The sequence below is a fragment of the Mastomys coucha genome, unplaced genomic scaffold (assembly GCF_008632895.1).
Source record: "Mastomys coucha isolate ucsf_1 unplaced genomic scaffold, UCSF_Mcou_1 pScaffold5, whole genome shotgun sequence".
Taxonomy (NCBI): Eukaryota; Metazoa; Chordata; class Mammalia; order Rodentia; family Muridae; genus Mastomys; species Mastomys coucha.
In genome coordinates this window covers 12754704-12774519 of record NW_022196911.1, presented here as the reverse complement: position 1 = coordinate 12774519, position 19816 = coordinate 12754704, and the positions used below count along the sequence as shown (strand labels likewise).

General features: G+C 44.5%; 1 protein-coding gene and 2 pseudogenes across 1 annotated transcript in view; 1 reads left to right on the top strand and 2 right to left on the bottom strand.

Moving 5' to 3' along the window:
* The window catches only part of Pde10a (phosphodiesterase 10A), a 459546-nt gene that overhangs the window by 36568 nt on the left and 403162 nt on the right, over positions 1-19816 (top strand). The gene's annotated exons all lie outside the window — the stretch shown is intronic.
* Positions 4029-8973, bottom strand: LOC116077282 (annotated as a pseudogene).
* LOC116077154 lies at positions 5890-7101 on the bottom strand (annotated as a pseudogene).

Below are 19816 nucleotides of genomic sequence, written 5' to 3'. Positions count from 1 at the left end.
CTCAGCCCTTCACTATACACCAGCTCTCTCCTCAGCCATTCACTATACACCAGCTCTCTCCTCAGCCATTCACTATACACCAGCTCTCTCCTCAGCCCTTCATTATACACCAGCTCTCTCCTCAGCCATTCACTATACACCAGCTCTCTCCTCAGCCTTTCACTATACACCAGCTCTCTCCTCAGCCTTTCACTATGCACCAGCTCTCTCCTCAGCCATTCACTATACACCAGCTCTCTCCTCAGCCCTTCATTATACACCAGCTCTCTCCTCAGCCCTTCACTATATACCAGCTCTCTCCTCAGCCCTTCATTATACACCAGCTCTCTCCTCAGCCTTTCACTATACACCAGCTCTCTCCTCAGCCTTTCACTATATACCAGCTCTCTCCTCAGCCCTTCACTATACACCAGCTCTCTCCTCAGCCCTTCACTATATACCAGCTCTCTCCTCAGCCCTTCACTATATACCAGCTCTCTTCTCAGCCCTTGATTATACACCAGCTCTCTCCTCAGCCCTTCACTATGCACCAGCTCTCTCCTCAGCCTTTCACTATACACCAGCTCTCTCCTCAGCCATTCACTATACACCAGCTCTCTCCTCAGCCCTTCATTATACACCAGCTCTCTCCTCAGCCATTCACTATACACCAGCTCTCTCCTCAGCCTCTCTTTTCTAAAGAGAATCTCATTTCCCATTCCACCCAACTTATCTTCCTCCACACTTATGCAGGTCAGTCAATCTAGTTATTTATAGAAAGTTTGTGTGTGTGTGTGTGTGTGTGGTGTGTGTGTTGTTTGGTTCAATTTTTTTCTCTTTATTTTTATTATTTTTACTCTCTCTATATATATAGTTTTACATACATATAGTACTATATATAGTACATATAATTTTACTACACACACACGTGTGTGTGTGTGTGTGGTGTGTGTGTGGTGTTTGGTTCAATTTTTTCTCTTTATTTTTATTATTTTTACTCTCTCTCTATATATAGTTTTACATACATATAGTACTATATATAGTACATATAATTTTACTACACACATGTGTGTGTGTGTGTGTGTGTATATATATACACGTGTATACACACACATATATATATATGTGTTTTGTTTTTCGAGACAGGATTGCTCTGTGTAATAGAGCCTTGGCTGGCCTGGATTCACTTTGTAGATCAGGCTGGCCTTGAATTCATAGAGATCCACCTGCCTCTGCCTCCTCAGATTATAGGTGTGCACCACTACACCCAGCCTGTTTACTTCTATTTTACTTTTCTTCTTCTTCTTCTTCTTCTTCTTCTTCTTCTTCTTCTTCTTCTTCTTCTTCTTCTTCTTCTTCTTCTTCTTCTTCTTCTTCTTCTTCCTCTTCCTCTTCCTCTTCCTCTTCCTCTTCTTCTTCTTCTTCTTCTTCTTCTTCTCCTCCTCCTCCTCCTCCTCCTCCTCCTCCTCCTCCTCCTCCTCCTCCTTTTAAGGTTTTGAATGTACTAAATTCTCGGTAATTCTTTATTTTCCCTTCTTTAGTAGATACTTCACCATGGACTCAGGACACAGTGTTTTGGAGCAGATTAGGTTGTTCTCATCGTGAAAAGCACCAGGTGTGTTCCCTGGGGTCTGGGGACTGGAAGGCCAACCAAGGATGAGGCCCTGTTGTTCAGTGGGCTCCCAGGCCTTGAGAGCCATAGTTGAGACTCTTCCAAGCTTAGCCACACTTATGTCCAAAGTCAGCCTATGGGAAATATTTCATAGAAACGCATTTCAGTAAAATAAGGCCACTATAAGAATAACCATTTTAATAAAACCACGAAGGGATTTGGATCAGAGATCTGACTATATTTCCATGTTTATTCAGAGGTGCTGTAATTACCAATGGGCTTCCTGCTGTCATTAGGAAACTGTGGCTCTGCATATGGCCGGTCTCCGCCACTTTATCTTAGCTTTGCCTCAGGCACAGCATCCTCACATTCTGCTCCTGGATGACAAGACTCGGTTCTCAAAGGCCCCTCCATTGTGTGAGGAAACAATGTGTGACACATTTAGGTTGCCTATGGCCTTTGACTTCTGAAATCTCTACAGAGAGACTCCTAGGGGCCTTTCTGTGCTGTGGGTTTATGTTAATGGACATTGTTTCAGACCTCTGGGATTAGGCTTCCTGCAGCCCCTAGAGTCCAGAGTCCACTCTGCCAGTGGGAATTCCAGCTACCAACAAGGCCAGGATGGCCAGCAATTGTTAGAGATGACCAGGCTCTTTACGGCCGGCCTCTGTGCCAGTTTTCAAACTGCCGCCACGAAACGCCCAGCAAAAATGCTTGGCAAAAAATGTCCGGCAAAAGCACTGTAAGCCAGAAAGGTTTTGTTTTGACTCATAGGTTCAAGGCCATAGCCCTTCACAGTGGGAAAGGCCTGGTGATAAGAACAGGAAGTAGATGGGTCACATGACACCCACAGTCAAGGTAGGGGTTGGGGCTGGGGGTGAGGGGTTGGGTTGGGGGTGGGAGGTGGGGCAGAGAGAAGAGAGTGCTGATGCTCAGCTCGCTTGCTTCTTTTCATCTAGCCTAGGACCTCAGCTCCTGGAATAGTGTCAACTACTTTTAGAGCGACTCTTTCTACCTCAGGTAACACAATCTAGAAAGTTCCTCGTACACATGCTCAGGGTTTGTCCTGTAGAATGATTCTAGATCCTGTGCAGCTGACAATCGATACCAACCAGCAACCACATCCTGCTTCTAGAACCTTGGTGTTTTGTTTTTTTTTAAACTGCAAGTGTCTGTTCTTGGTGAGTTGTGCACTAAGTGACAGTTCTTCCTCCATCTGCGTCTGTTCACCAACGCGACTGCTCACCACTGAGTCACCAGATACTCCCGTTGACTTGGTTTGCTCAACCAATGTTTCTCGAGTCCGACTGGATTGGGAGATGTCCTGTCTCCATGTTTCCGATGAAGTATTTCTTCTATAAGTTATACAAAGTTACATAAATCATATTAAGGACACATTTTTTTTGAATATGTAAGTTTATTTTGTGTGTGGTGTAAGACTGAATTCTGATGAGAAATCTTTTTAAGAGGCTGAGAAAAACTGAACCACTTGAAGACTCAGGAGAAAAAGCTACTGTGGGCTGTGGCGGCTTAGCTACCGCCTCCTGATCTTGTGCTCAGAAGGCTAGGGAAGATACATCCTTGTACCCTCTCGTTCAGATGATGGCAGCTGCATCTGGACATAAAGATGCTCTCAAGGTCCCATGCTGAGCTTTCCTCCTTCCCTTTAGGGGGACAGGCTAGTCAGCAATGCTTCCTTACAACGCTGCCATTCTGGGGACCAAGCTCTTTATGTGTAGATCTGCAGTGGGCCCTGCCTATGCTTAAGATAGAGCAGAGCATTTCTGAGACCTCAGGGTGGCTGTGTGGGATGCAGACAGAATTCCTTCATCCTATGCCAAGGACATTGTCATTACTTAAAAAACAAAAACAAAACAAAAAAACCAAAAAAAAAAAAAACCCAAAAAAAACCTCTTAACTAGTTTTATTAGTGTGTATTAATTGTACAGACGAGTAGGTGTCATGACGGAAGGCAGCATATACATATAAAGTGAATTTTGAGCACATTCACTTCCCTGATTACCTTTTCTTGTCTCCCTCCCACATCCTCTGGTCCTCTCCTTCTTCTTAAATAGTAGCTGTTCTACTTTCATGTCTTTTAAGAAAAACAGATATTCTGCACATAAGAGAAATCACGCAACCTCTTCCTTGTTGAGCCTGCCTTATTTTACTTCAGCTCCATATATTTTCCTATAAAGAATATAGTTTTGTCCTTTAAAAAAAAACACCAAAAACCAAAAAACTGCACAGTGACGTTTATTGTTCCAGCCTGAAAAAGCCTCCTTTTGAAATTTCATGCAGCAAAGCAAGTTAAAAACTTCATTCATCAATAAATGATAATTAAATGATAATTTAAACAAGAACTTGTTAAAGAAATCTCATCACAACAAAGCTTTATTTAGGGCCTGATCACTTAAGTCCACAGGGCCATTATGAATTATAATCTGCAAGCCGTTTTCCTACAAGAGGGAGGAACATGTTTCTTTGACTCAGGTGGCACAGAAAAGAAATCATGATTTTTTTCTTTTGCTGTAACTGATTTCTTCTTTTGGTCAGGAAGATAGAATGGCTGTTGGCTTTCTCTTGCTTCTATCAACAGTTTGTCATGTGTTATCTCAATGCTCGAGTAGTCTGGCAACTTGAGATAGTTCACACAAGTCATTACAGATGGTAAGAAGTCATCTGGGTTTTCTGTTGATTCAAATGTCTTCCACATAATCATCAGGTGTAGATTTAAATGCTGAAATCCTCCAACCGGTAATTGTGGGCTACCAGTCACAAACTGGAGAGACAACCTCTGCTGCTCATTATCAGAACTACTGAGCAGCTCAAACAAGAACTTCACAGTCTGACTGTCATGAGGATAGCCATGATCAGGCCTGCAGCATTCCGTCAATTTCTTTGCATCCCAAGTGTTTGCTTTACTGCCACATGGGAGCTGGTCCAACTCTTGAAGGTAGAAGTACTGAAGATGACCGAGTGGGAAGACCAATTCAAATCTATCTCTGAATAAGTCAAACTGCTGACAAACACCTTCATTTAGTGCCCAGAACATGACCAATCTCAGGTATTCTTCCAAATTGTGGATAGTAACTAGAATATTCTTCCCTCCTTTCTTCAATTCAATGTTGGAAAACCCAGGCAATCCAATCCTAGATCTTCCACTGAGCAGCCATTCACCATAAGAGTTTTCAGTGCATATCGTAGACTCTCTCTGGTCTGGGGTTTATCCTGCTCCAGTCTTTTCTTCTGTCTGACAATGTCTTCTAGGTGATATACTGATCTGGCTATACCAGGAGCAATGTCAAATAAACGATGAGATGCCAATGAAATTTCCTGGTGCAGCATACAGTTATACAAGGGCAGGCCAAGTGGAAGGTCCACCAATCTGAAATCCATGATAGCATTAGCCATTAATTTGCCTAAGAAATGAAACTTTATCTTTTTTCTTTGTTTGTTTGTAAGCTGTGCACTTTTATTAAAATAGTCTCAAGTCAGTGTACAGGCTATCCCTGGCTGCCTCAACACCTCAACTCACTCCCAGGGAGACCAAAGCCTTCATACATCAAGCTGCGGGGACAAAGAAAGAGGGCCACAATGGCTGACCATTCAGAAATTAAAACAAAAATCAAAGTTTTTTTTTTTTTTTTGTATTTTTCGAGACAGGGTTTCTCTGTGTAGTCCTGGCTGTCCTGGAGCTCACTCTGTAGACCAGGCTGGCCTCGAACTCAGAAATCCACCTACCTCTGCCTCTCAAATGCTGGGATTAAAGGTGTGTGCCACCACCGCCCAGCAAAAATGAAGTATTAAGGCAGGAGACTTAAAATTTTTTTGCAGAACATAATTTACACAGAAGCAATGCTGCCACCTTCCCCGATGCGGACTCAGGGCATGGCCTCGGCCATCCTCCTCTTAGGAGTGGGGATGGCTTTTGGGAGGGTGAGGGACTTCCTGTAACCATATATTTCATGGGTACTTGGAATGGCTGTTAACGCCCCCCCCCCAAAAAAAAACCCAAAAAACAATGTACAATCAAAGTCCTCAGCCACATTGTAGAACTTTGGAGGGTATTTGCTCCAACCAACTGCTGTCACCTTCACCATTCCAGTTTTTAAATCCTGAATCAAAAGTGCCAAAACAAAACAAAAATCCTTTAAAAAAAATAAAAAGAAAAGAATGACAACAACAACAACAAAACAAATACAGCCATGCCAATGTTATCTCATTTTTTTTTTTTTTCTGTACAAGTTAGGTTTTGTCAAAGAAAGGGTGTAAGACGAAGCTGAGTAACAGTCCACCTAGAAGCATTTGCCATGCACCATGGAGGGACTGGACATATCCTACTCCTGCTTGCTGATCCATATCTGCCGGAAGGTGGGCAGGGAGGCCAGGATGGAGCCACGGATCCACACAGAGTTCTTGCATTCAGGAGGAGCAATGGTCTTGATCTTCATGGTGCTAGGAGCCAGAACACTATCCTCCTCCTGCATCTTGTCAGCAGACAGCACTGTGTTGGCATACGGGTCTTTACAGATGTCAACGTCACACTTCATGATAGAATTGAATGTAGTTTCATGGATTCCATACCCAAGGAGGAAGGCTGGAAAAAAGCCTTGGGGCATCAGAGCCGCTCATTGCCAGTAGTGATGACCTGGCTGTCAGGCAGCTCATAGCTCTTCTCCAGGGAGGAAGAGGATGTGGCGGCAGCCATCTCCTGCTCAAAGTCTAGGGCAGCACAGCACAGCTTCTCTTTGATGTCATGCACGATTTCCTTCTCAGCTGTGGTGGTGAAGCTGTAGCCACACTGGGTCAAGGTCTTCATGAGGGAGTCTGTCAGGTCCGGCCAGCCAGGTCCAGATACAGGATGGCATGAAGGAGAGAATAGCCCTGGGCACAGTGTGGGTGACCCCATCCATGGAGTCCACCACAATGCCAGTGGTAGGACCAGAGACATACAGGGACAGCACAGCCTGGATGACCAGGTACATGGCTGGGGTGTTGGAGGTCTCAAACATGATCTGGGTCATCTTTTCACTGTTGGCCTCAGAGTTCAGGGGGGCCTCGGTGAGCAGTGCAGGGTGCTCCTCAGGGACCACATGCAGCTCACTGTAGAAGGTGTGGTGCCAGATCTTCTCCATGTCATCCCAGTTGGTGACAATGCTGTAGGTTCAATGGGGTGCTCCAGGGTCAGGATGCCTCTCTTGCTCTGGGCCTCTTTACCCATGTAGGAGTCCTTCTGACCCATACCCACCATCACACCCTGATGCCTAGGGCAGCCCTCGATGGAGGGGAAGACGGCCCGGGGAGCATCGTCGCCCACAAAGCAGGCTTTGTACAAGCTGGAGCCGTTGTGGACATCGAGGAGCACAGTGATATCATCATCCATGGTGAACTGATGTTGGTTGTGGACTGGCAATGGAGTAGCTGCGAGAAGGCTGTGCTTAACCTTTGGGATGTGAGCTGCCTTAGCTGTCCTACCAAGGGAAGCACAAACAGGCCCTGGAGGTTTTGAATATACTTGGTCTGTTCTTGGCTTCCTTTTGGATTGCTAAGAGTTACGACTTCACCTCTCCAGAGACCCAAGTCAGCTCTCTGTAGTTCCTGAGAGACAAGTGCGTAAAACTCCAGTGTTGGTCTCAGACCTGTACCAACCTCATTTTCATATTGGATTTCTAACATGGCCCAAGAGCTACCAAGGTCCTGCATCACAGACTTGGCTTGTTTCAGTAGTGACTCTCTGTTCACAGCATATATATGTATGTACATATATATATATATACACACACACATACATATTGTGTGTGTATATGCATATATATATAAGTATATATATGCATATACACACATACACATATATATGTATGTATATATACACATATATATTCCAGTCTATGTGCAACTCTACTGTCTTGTGAATCAGACTGGTTGATATCTGGGTTGGAATCAAGTAATCTTTGCATTTCCCAGTCCCAATCAAATGCAGTTACATAAGAAAAATGGAAAGAAAAATGGGCAGGTTTTTCCTAGCTCAGTGAGCCATGTTGGGATGTTTCCTGTCATGATTACTTAGAGGATCTTGAAGCTGCCTATTCGCTTTTGCTGTTAATTTACCATTAATAAAGTCAGTAGTTGGAATAATCTCCTTGTACATCGCATTGTCATACAAATAATACCAATATCGACTGATGGCATGTAAAAGAGAGAAGTATTACATCTAAGGATGGGTCTTCAAAGGTAATATTTTCAGGTGGTGTGAGAATGAGGTAAATTTTTAAAGGATTTGCTACTGATGGGCACACTCCATCATGCCATAACTCATCATGCATCTTTGCATTTCTGGGGAAGCTTTGGTTGGAGCTGTTTGGGCTCTCCCCCTTTTTTGCCACCAACACAATCTTTACTCCTTTCTTCATCCTCCCTCACAGGTTTGTACTATATTGTATGAGTCTTTGTCCAAATTCCAGCTCTTCCCAGAGGATTGCTCTCATCATCAGCAGGTTCTCTTTCATCTGCAGCCTGAGCGCTGAACTGCCGCACTGCCTGATACACGGTCATGTTACACGGTAGTAAGTGTTCTCCAATATAAAACTGCAGCCTGTGCCTTACAGTTCCCGAATTAAAGAGTTGAGCAGCCAGAGACTCATCTATTTCTTCCTCTGATCCGTCATCACCAGTGTCTTCATCATCTTCTCTTACTCTTCCATATCCTCTAACCACAAGGTATCTCTCAATAGCTTGCAGCAGAATGGGGGGGGGGGCAGGGAGGATCAGTCTTGACTGGCAGCCTTTTCACTGCTTCCCATTTGCATAGTCTGGGTGTCTTTGTCACTGACATTTTAACTGACGTGTGCTGAAATATTTTAAAGCTTGTGATCGTCTGCTTTCAGCTCCGTTTCCACGAGGGAAATCTTGCACTTTGACTGGAAATTGCTCCATGTGGCTGAGACAGTTGTTCATCTTGTGAACCAGAGCCAACCGAGCCGCATGGCCCACTGGTTCGACTCTTCCAACAGGCTCTTCTCCAGGAAGTGGAGAAGAAAAAAAAATACACGAAGGGAACACTTTAATCGGATCTCTCTGCCAACAGCATCCTTTTTACTCTTAGATGTCAAATACAGCAATAGTTGTTTCACAAACCCACTACACTGGGTTTCAAATGAAGAAACATCTGACTCTGAGACTATGCTGCGAATTTCTACAAGGCACTCAGCTCCACCATCCACCTGGAGGTTGAGTTGTTCAGTTGCAGCACAAAGTCTCTGAAGGACATTCAAAGCAGGGTTGCTTCCATCCATATTCTCAGAACTAAAATACCGTTCAATAGATTTATGGGCCTCATTCTTAATAATTTTGTTTTTCTTAATGGCCAAATAATACCCCATTGTGAGTATACCCCATATATTTATCCATGGATCTATGGTGGACCCCTAGGCTGATTCTGTAGCCCAGTTCTTCTGTCCCTGTGTGTTGCAGTACCACATTGGCTTGGTGCTGGCATTCTTCTTGGAGAGGCATTGTCCAGGGTGGCTGCCAAGTTGGGAAGTGTACATGTGTACCCACATCTGGTAGGACTGGATCCTGCTAAGATGAGATATTTAACTTTATGATTTCTTTTCCCTGCCAAATTCAAGGCACATGCCCATGTTCATGGGAGGGGCTGTGGAATGGGGGCAACCTCTCTGTCAACAAAAACAGACTGGCTGAGCTTACATTCCTGGAATGGTTCTAATGGGCTTTCACAGGATCGTTGGATTCCATAGAAAAGCATGAGGCTCATCCAGAACAATCAGGCAAGAGAGTCAACCATCTTCATGTCTCTGAAAACTCTGCTCCCTTGAGAAATACTCAATGCCAGAGGAAGAAATCATTTACCCCTCTTTATTGAGACAGAGATTCTCTGTGTAGCCCTGGCTGTCCTAGAACTTGCTCTGTAGAACAGACTGGCTCTGAATTCAGAGATCTGGCCTGTCTCTGCCTCCCAAGTGCTGGGATTAAAGTTGTGTGTCACCCCCGTCCCAACCACTTGCCCCTCTTAATTGGACCAAGTGCCTAGCACTTCCCATTACTCAATTAACCCACAGACAAGGATGATGTATGGGGGTTCCCAGCATTAGCTGCAATGGTGTTGGTTTCTATGCTAGTCACTGTTATAACAGGAATGATTGTTAGAGTTATTGTTAGTCTAACAAGCTTATTGAAGTGTGATCAGTTAGCCTGTGGTCTGAATTTGAGTTCTCCTGAGTGGCTGCTGAGAGCCTCAGTCTCATCCCTCAGTTTGCATTTGTCTTCCCAGTTCTGAGAGGTCCTTGACTGTGGTCAGCAAGTCCAAGCAGTTGTTACTCAGAGTCAGCAAATGGGTCCCTTATATCCTGTGTGTCTGTCACTTTCCTTTTCCTCCTGACAGAAACAACTTGAGGCAGGAAGGCTGGATTCTGCCCCATACTTTGAGGGAAATGCCTACCCAGGCTGAAATGTCATGGAGACAGAAGCCCATGTGAGCAAAGGATTGTGTCCCTCCTAGATGAGAAACCAGAGGCCAGGGAAGCTGATTCCCTTGCCTGAGGATGTTGTTTATCAAGGGGAAGAGCTCAGATGAGAGCAGGACCAGATGGCTTGGATGGGAAGCATCCTGCTCTGCTACTTTGCTCTGCATCCCCTTCCCAGCAAGCCCCATGCCAAGATTGTAGCTCAGTCTCATCTCTCCTCCTGGGTTCACTTTGGACACTTGGAAGAACTGTTTGTCTTAGGAACATTGCGTTTCTTCTTGAGTGCCCAACACTTAGTAGAAAGTCCTGAGTCCATTGAGTTTGGAGCGAACATGAGAGGGTTAGAGATGGCCCAGGCTTCAGCAACCAACTGCCTGGGATCTTGGGCCCTCTGGATTTTACATTTGAGGACTGGATTGTTCCATTTCCCTGTAGAGTAAACTCTTGTCAAGAGACCCCTGCTGTCTATTCTTATCATTCTCAGAACACCCTCATTCTCTGATTCTAGAAGGAGAACAAGCCAGCTCTATGTGCAGGATAAAAGGTTGGGCAGTTTTCTATGCCATTATTAGCTAAGGGGTTATTCCAGTTCTATAGCTCAGCTGCTACAAGGGTCTATGGCAGACACAGAGAGCCTGCTTTCTTCTTTGCTTTCCTTGGGGTCATTGAATCCTGTGTTCATCTGATCTATTGGATCTGCTCAGTGCCTCTAAAGCTGATTCTCATGAATAATATTCCTGAGATCTGCTCATTGACCAGAGACCCAGGTAGGTGACTGTGAACATGTGAGCTGACCCCTTCCCACTGTCTCTTGCTGAGTACAGGGAAGCCAGGACTTAAACACACTTGCTTTGAAGGTTGTGATGGCTTTCTTGACAGGCTGAGACACAGGAGATGCACAGGAGACTGGGAATGCACACCTCGGGGTGTGTCTGTGAGGAACTTTCCAGAGGCAATTAGAAGACAGCAGTTAAGGGACAGAGACCAGTCTGAATTTGGCCAAACTGTCCAAAAGGCTGATGGCCAGAATGGAATAAAGGGGGAGAGAAGGAATTTTACTAGTGTATGTGTGCCCCACTTTTCCCTAGCTGGTAGGTCATTGCAGCTGGTTTTACCTGGGGACATTAGATTCCAGCTTTTGATGCAAAGCCACACTTGCCTCTCTCCAGAGAGCTTCCAGGCCCATAGTCTTGGATTAGAATGATACCATCAGACTGCCTTACTCTGAGGCTTCTAGCTTGGACTGAACAGCTACTGGGTTTTCTGGATCCACTGTGTGGACAGCCACTGTGGAAATGTTAAGCTTCCAATTGTGTAAACCAGTCCAATAAATCCAAATGTACACACACACACACACACACACACACACACACACATATACACACATATGCACACATACACATTCACACACACATATACACACATATACACACACACACACATGCACACACACATACACACACACACACACACACAATGGTCCTCTTCTCTAGAGAACCCTGACTAATACAAATGTTTATGACATATATATCTTTCTATTACATAAAGGCACAGCACATGAATAGTAGGTACATGTTTATTATGAAGATTATATTATAAACACATAGTCTATAATTATATACAAATATATAACTATCTGTAATTTTTATGAATAATAAAATATAACTTAAAATATGTCATCCTTTTAAAGTTAGGATTTGCAAAAGGGAAACTGAGAAAATGCCAACAAAAATGGAGTCTTCGCACAGACTAGCACATCCATCCCTGTGAGCTGGTAAGCAGCCTTCTGCCACACTCATCTGTGTGTTCAGTTTCGAGAGAGTAATACTGTAGCATCATAGCCTGGTTACCATTTGTAATACTGCAGCATAGCCATTGTTTATGATACTGCAGCATAGTCACTGTCTGTAATATTGTATTATTGCAGCGTAGATAGCACCTGTAATGTTGTAGCATGGCTACCATTTGTAAGCTACCTTTTAAATCTTACTCTATTACAGTTACCTTTTTGTGTGAGTTGAATAGGTTTTTTGTTTGTTTGAGGATTTCATACATGCATATGATGCATTTTGCTAGTATGTTCATGGGTTTAGGACTACTGTTGAAGTTTGAATAGTGTGTGCACTGTTGTTGCTATTCTAAAATATAGTTGTAAACACTTTGATCCACCATGGTTGGCTTTGGGGCTGTTTCTACCCATCCTGTGATGACTGTACTTGCTGGCGCCTGCGTAGTCGTCTAAGGGTGGACTTCTGGTGCTCAGGTGTAATGGTGGGCTTCCTAAGGGGCTCTAATAGACTTTTAGTATGTTTGCTTCTGTCCTATCCTTTCCATCCTCCTGAGAAGCAGCAATCTAACAGGAGTGACATCTTGTCTCCTGCTGGGTACAGGTCCTCATAAATAGGAATTCTCTCCTGAAGAACTGTAGCTAACAGAGGCTGAGGGAGCATGTTGAGCTGCATGGCACTGAGTAAGCCTCTGTTCACAGTTTGCTCTTCTCAGTGACATGAGCAGTCTCATTGCCAGGGGCGAGAGGCCTGGCTTTTCTTTCTCTTCCTGTTGTCCACTCAGGGACATGTGATCTTGAGGCATGGCCAACCTAACAGCTAGGATTTCCAACTTAAATGCAGACTCTAGTGTTTAAAGGCTAAGCGTGTTTCGTTGGGCTTTTCCACTTGAAACACCACCTTTGCCTTTGAAAATCGAGGAGTGGATGGAAACTTCTTTGCTGGAAGAAGTCAAAATTAGAGGGGCTTTCTCAGTACAAGCGACACATGGTCCCCAGCTCTAGTATTTTAGGAGTGTTTCTGGCTAGACAGGTGAGAGTCTGCAGCATTTAGCTCAAACTGGGTATCTTCCCATCACATTATCTCAGTTGAGCCTCAGGTCCTACACTAGTTGAGAGATTAACCTGCAAGAAAAAAAAAGTCAAAGATGGCACCCTCAATGGCTTGTGTCACTCTCCTTCACTCACCTTGCTTTCTTGGAGAGCTCCCCAGGCAGGAGCCAAGAGCAGAAACGTTGGGGAAATTAGCATCCTGCTGGAGATATTTACAAGACATCGAGGCAGGTGATGCTTCATTCACAGAGCACAGGAGATTATCCCAAGAGTGCTCCAGGATCGTCCCTCCCCAGAGGGAAAGATGCCCTGGTGACTGCCTCTTCAGTAAGCTTTATTCTGAGATACTTGCAGATTGTAGGCAATGGCAAACACAAATTTTTACAACTCTTTACACATGCTCATTATTCAGCTCTACCCCAGAGGCAACATCTTGCAATGACTCTGGCCTTTAAAATCACAAGCAGGAGATTGGCTCAGTAGTAAGCAATGTTCCTCATTCAGAGTCTCCAAGTTATGTGTGTATTTGTGTGATACTGACACGTGCATGCAGTTCTATGTCTTCACATGTGTGGGACTGCTTGATCATCAACACAGTCAATGAGCAGCCTGGTCCCCGATCTAGAGTCTACACACTGTCATTTGTATAGAGCCGTAGCCGACGCCCTTCCCTCCTCTGTCTCTGACAATGTGTATTGTTCCCTAACTCTCCAGCTCTCCCATTCTGTCACTTCAGGTCCACTCCCATGACTTCTTGCAGTGCAGAGTCTCCAGAGATGGTATTTTCTCTTAGCGTCCTGCAGCCTCATGCAGGCTGGGTATACTGCTGAGCATGGCTTGACAAAGTGTACATCTAGTGTGGTTGTCTATCTGCCTGTTGCAGAGTCTATTGTAGATGCAAGATCACCATCAGACTATTATCGTCTCTGCTGTCTCCAGGCTGACCCTATGGGTTGACACTTCCTTCAAGTTTAGATCTGCTTCACTTTTAGCCTATTGTCAGATGTCGTCCAGTAACTGTGTCTCTTAACCCTCACTGCTAGAGACTTGGGGTGATCTATGATCCCGAGCTGACTTCCTGGGAAGGGATCCTTGTGCCTCAGACTTCGAGGTCACTGCCCTGATCTTATGCTGTCTACCCCACAGCATTCCATCTGTTTCACAGTGTACACTAGGGCAATCCTCATGCAATGTTCTTATCTCTCTGCGAATTTTTATTGCATAGAGATTGTACAGTATGACTTCAAAATTAACCTGTTTATTGAGTGCCTGTGGTAAGCCAAGTATACGTTCAAATAGTGAGGGTCTGCTAGTGTAAGATAAAGTGTGTGGCCTATGAGTTACATGGGCAGAATAAAACAAGTAAATGGAGAATAACAGAAGCACAAATACAAGAGATAAGGGTCCAGGTTAGGTCACTGGGATTTTTATCTTGAACTTTATAAAAGGCGGGTATGTGTGTGTTGTGTGTCATGTGTGTGTGTCTGTATATGGTATATGTATATAATGTGTGTGATATGTGTGGATGTGTATTTGTGGTATATGGTATGTGTCGTGTGTGTCATGTGTCATTTGTGTATGTGATGTGTATGTGTGTCTGTCTGTATATGCCATATGTGTGGTGTGTTTATGTATGTGCAGTTTGTGTATATGTATTTGTGATATATGGTATATAGCATGTGTTGTGTGCATATCTATGTGGCATGATGCTTATATGTGTGTGTATGTGTATGTGGTGTATGTCATGTGGTGTTTGTATCTTGTATGGTGTGATGGCTTTTGTGCATGTATGCACACATGTGTGTGTAAAGAACATGGTTCATTTTCTAATATGTGTACACTAGGATAGAAGACTAAGAGTCCTTTCACTATACCACATTCCCTTCTGCACATAACCATGTGCCACATGCATAGATAATGTATTAAGGGTGTTCTGAAGAAAGAAGTGATGGAAGAATGCATGCAAAGCCACAGGATTGATGACACATACATCGGTGTCCTCCATGCCACTTTGAAGTTAGACAGAGAGTCAGCAAGTCTTTCCTGCACAGGCCCAGCAGACGTTCTCATCCCAGGAGCCACATGGCTTATTGCTACAACTACCCAGCCTTTCCACTTTGTCACCAGTGTGTGGCACGTGGCAGTAAATTTTATTTACGAGGCAGAAAGAAACCAGACGCTGACAGCCTTTAAGGTGCTAGAGACTTTCTAAAGTCACATGACAACATAACTGTACATTTCTAAGAAAAGTGGTGAGACTCTGGAGAACACAGGGGATCAATGCTACAACTCTCTTCACATGATACTTCCTACCGTAGCAGGACATCTTCACCTTCAGCCAGGCTTTTACTGGAGTGTTGTCCACAGTGGCTGCTTTCACCTGCCCAGTGAAGCCCAGGGAGAGTTGAGAAGGTAAGAATGAAGCGTGGCTACTCTAAAAACCACACTGTAGAAGCCCACCATGGTTTGCCTGGGTTGGCAAACCTCCCCTGGTCCGCAGCACGCAGCTGCTCCACATCCATTCCCAACAGGTTGTGAGCAGAAGAGGAAAGAGAAAGCAGTTAGCGGGAGAATGGGGAGAACTTGGAAGCCTGCTTTCCTAGGTGGCATTTATGGAGACTGTTTGGCACCCCTGGCTGGACAGTGGGAGGAGTGCTTTGATAAAGGAGAGGCCTTCCTATAGGAATCTGCAGTCATCTTGCTTTTAGCAGCTAGATTTCGAGGCTGGCCCAGAGGGCATGGACCCAGGCAATGCAGTGTGGTACATGCAGGGACTTTGATACTGACCATCTTCCAGTGGCTTCTTGGTGAGCCCACATGTGCTGTGCTTCCCCAGGAAAGGGTGTGGCATGTCTTCATGCTGTGGGTGGATAGATAGCGTTTTTGGAAGGGAGATGGAGGCAAGACTGGAATCTGGCTGTTTGTATCTCTAAAATAATGAAAGGCCCGGGAAGATAGTGTAGTCAGAAACAGGTCTGCTGTACAAATATGAGTACCTGAGTTCTATCCCCCAGAAACCATATAAAAAATATGTTTATAGTCATTTAGACCTGTGAATCCCAATACAGGAGACAGGGGGATCCCTAGGCTTGCTGGCCAGTCAGTCTAGCCTAGTCTGTGAACTTTGGCTTCAGTGAGAGACTATCTAAAAATAAAATAAGTCGAAAGCAATTAATGATGACTCCCGACAGACTCCTAACTCTGTCCTCCATATGGGCTCACATGCACACATGTACACAATGCTCTCTCTCCCTCTCCTCTTCCTCTCTCTGTCTCTCTCTAGCTTCTCTCTCTGTCTCTCTGTCTGTCTCATTCTCACATTTGGTAAATGTGCTATGCAGCTGTGTTGCAAAGCCGCAGAGAAGTCAACAACTGTCATCACCAAGGTAAGCAAGTTGGGGTAGTCCAGGAGTGCCCGGACCTCCTGATGTTTATTGTGCCAGGCCTCTGGGAACAGTGAGCGTCACAGTGACACCTTCACTATTGGGTAGGATCCAATTCCTGCTTGCACACACAGCTCTACCCCACTAGTCTTCAGGCCACAGACACGTATGTTAGGAATGAATGAGAATGTGTCATTCACATTATTATTATCTTCCTAGGGTTCAGACCGATACCCTAAGAGAGGGCTTCCCATATGGGGTGAGGCTGACAGTGTGTCCGAGTTGCTTGGAAAGGCATTTCTCATGTGTGGGGGGAGTAGATCCAGGGTACGGTAAAAGGATAGAGATGGCTGGAAAGATGGCTCAGTGTTGTCACTCAAGACAGATCCCCAGACCCCACCTCAAAGCAGGACACAGACACTTGAAGGTCAGGTAGCCTAGCTTATATATCAAAGACACCCTGTCTCAAATAAGGCAGAAAGGTGAAGCCTGACAGTAGAGGCTGCCCTTTGACCTCCCCACATGCACTCAGGTACCCTCCCATGAACATATAAATAGCACACATCACACAAATACAAATGTATAAACAAATATGCTTTTTATATCACCACCTATACACATAATGGAATTGCAAAATCTATTTTACGAAAGGCAAGTCATTCAGGTATAAAACCTGTCATTTAAACAATTCTATGAAAAAAAAAGAGTTGTAAATATCAGTTGAATTCACAGCTATCAAATAATTATTGTTTGGGAAGAAGAATTTCTGTTACTACTTAATAATTGTTTAAGTAGCAGTAACATTGAATCTTGACTTGGTAGAAATTAAATGGCTTGAGGGGTATTCTAAATGGAATGGAAGCCATTCTGTTCACTTAAAAAGCCCCCAAAACATGTATTATACTAAAATTATCCATATTTTCAAACATTGTGAGTAATTGAACAGTGTGTGATGTGTGGGTAGGTCATAAAATATATGGGAAATGTATACTTCCTATTCAATGTTGCTACAAAATCCAGCTCTTAAAAATAAAGTCTATGAACACACACACACACACACACACACACACACACACACACACACACGAGAGAGAGAGAGAGAGAGAGAGAGAGAGAGAGAGAGAGAAAGAGAAAGAGAGAGAGAGAGAGTTAATCCAGCTTTCCAGAGACTATCATGATTAAAGTATTCACATACTGTCTACTTGTTTGCTATTTAGTTATAACCATCAGTGGGTCACAATGTTACTTTCCCTTTTCAAGTATTTGTGACACTTTAGTGGCTGTCCTGTATTTACTGGTGTCTGGCCAGCACATGAGGTGGACTGCAGGGACCAAGAAGCTCATACCCTGGGTAGTGCACAGACACAAAAGGGTGCCAAGAACAAGTGAGCACGCCTTAGTCTCAATGCCCTGAATGGTCACCCTACACTGAGACTGTGTGTGGATGCTTTAGTGAAGGGGCCTGTTTGACCACAGGAAGCCCTGGGCAGAATACACAAAAGAAAACTGGGCAACGACTGGATCTGACTTCACTTTGGCCAGCCTACAAGTAGGCTGGAGAACCCTGGCTGGATGTTCTGTCATTGCTAGTTTACCATTTAGAAAGACAGAGAGCATGTTGATCTAGACCTGTAGCTCCTATTGCTTAATTCCCTTGATTGTGACAGAGACCTGAGTAGTGGACTTGTGCCAGGTATGCATAACAAGTGTCTCTGAGTTCCCGTGGGTGTCACGTATGTCTTCACCTCCCATCCACCCTGGGTTGCTAGACACCTTCTAGTTCAGGGTTGAATCAATTGATCTTAGACAGCCAGGCTCACCTTCTCCCAAGTGTGAGCCACAGTACAATGTGGCCTTAGCTGACCCCTGACGTCCAAGCAGGAAGTGTGTACCCGGTCCCCGAGAATGCAGCTCAGGAGTGGAAGAATGGCCCCTTTCCCATGTAAGATTGGGTTTGAATATGGGGCCGGCAGTTACTGTTACCATTTTGTCACAGTGGAAGGATTATGGATTCCAGCAAAGCTGACATGAAGTTTCTGAGGTGTAGAATTAAACTATCTCTGAAATCACTTGATCCCAAGACTTCTTACAAGTATTAAATCCCGGCTACATAATTAGCCTATCGTTGCCAACTGCTGAGGATTCTGACTCTTGAGGAACTAGCTAGGGAGAGGACCAGCTGAAAATCTCATTCTGGAATAAGGGGTATGGATAGGGTACCTTGTGCTCCATTTATTGTCATGACTGGCCACACCCCTCAGTGAAAATCAAAATTTGATTTGTATGGCCACACAGAAAAGACAGAATTGTTTGTAAAAAGGAGTCAGTTTGGGCTTTGTTTATTTTCACAATCTCTTCGACAAAAGCCTGGAGGTAACACAGATCAATATAAATGAAAGTTTAGTATGCACCACAAGCTGCCTGGTGGCAGGGACGAAGGCTGTATGCCTGCTTTCTCCTCTGTCATTAATGCTGGCTGCTGGATTGCCATGCAGGGTGACCGGCCATATGAGCCGACCTGAAGCTCTAATTCTAGGGCTGAACACTTCCTGCCCAATTAATTATAGCAGCACAGGTTATGTGGAAATCAAACTCAGAATCAGGTCATGAAGCCTGAAGATCTTGTCATTGTGCCTTTAAGTTTTATAGGAATGTGTCTGAACCAACAGATTGCAAGTTAGGAACCAACATTAGTTCTGACAAGGTTTTTTTCTAATTTTTTTTTTTTTAAAGAATATGCAAGAAGAAATCATTATGTGGTCACCAAATCCATATTTCCAAAGAGACCTCAACAGGGCCATTCACTGTGTGCAAGTGGGGGGTTTCCTAGGACTGTTGCTGCTTCTATCGCAAAAGTATGGGGTCCAGGCCTGACCACGAGGTGGGACTGGGCATTCTTGGGAGTACTTTCATTCTGGATCTTTCTTTCCTGATGAACTTGTTACATTTTAACCCCGCTTAAAAATGATCACCCATTAACCTAGAACATGTCAGTGAAGCGATCAGCCATAAACGGCATGTATTTATCACCCAGCCATCCCCAAAGGCTCAGATACCATCTTGGAAGAGAGGAGATGAAGACTGTATGAGCCTGAGACTGGGGAGGAGCAGAGCAAAACGGTGTCTTGTTTAGACATGATGAGACCTCTACGTTTACAAAACTTGCAGCAGCCTGGGCTGCCTGTGCGAGATCAAGCCAGCCACCATTCTAGCATGGAGAGGAAAGGCGTTCAAAAGACTCCACCCATAACTGAGAACATAGTGAGTCTCTGGCCTCTGGGGGAGAGAGAGAGAGAGAGAGTCAGTTTTCTTTAGGAGTATTAGCCCTTGGTAGGTTGACCATGCTCCAGTGGATGTCCTCCACACCCATGAATAGCACAGATTGGACTCAGTGGTTATTGAAAAAACAAAGAGCATGAAGTAGAAGGGGGTGGAATGGAACAGTTAGGAGAAGGATCTGTGTGTGTGTGTGAGAGAGAGAGAGAGAGAGAGAGAGAGAGAGAGAGAGAGAGAGAGA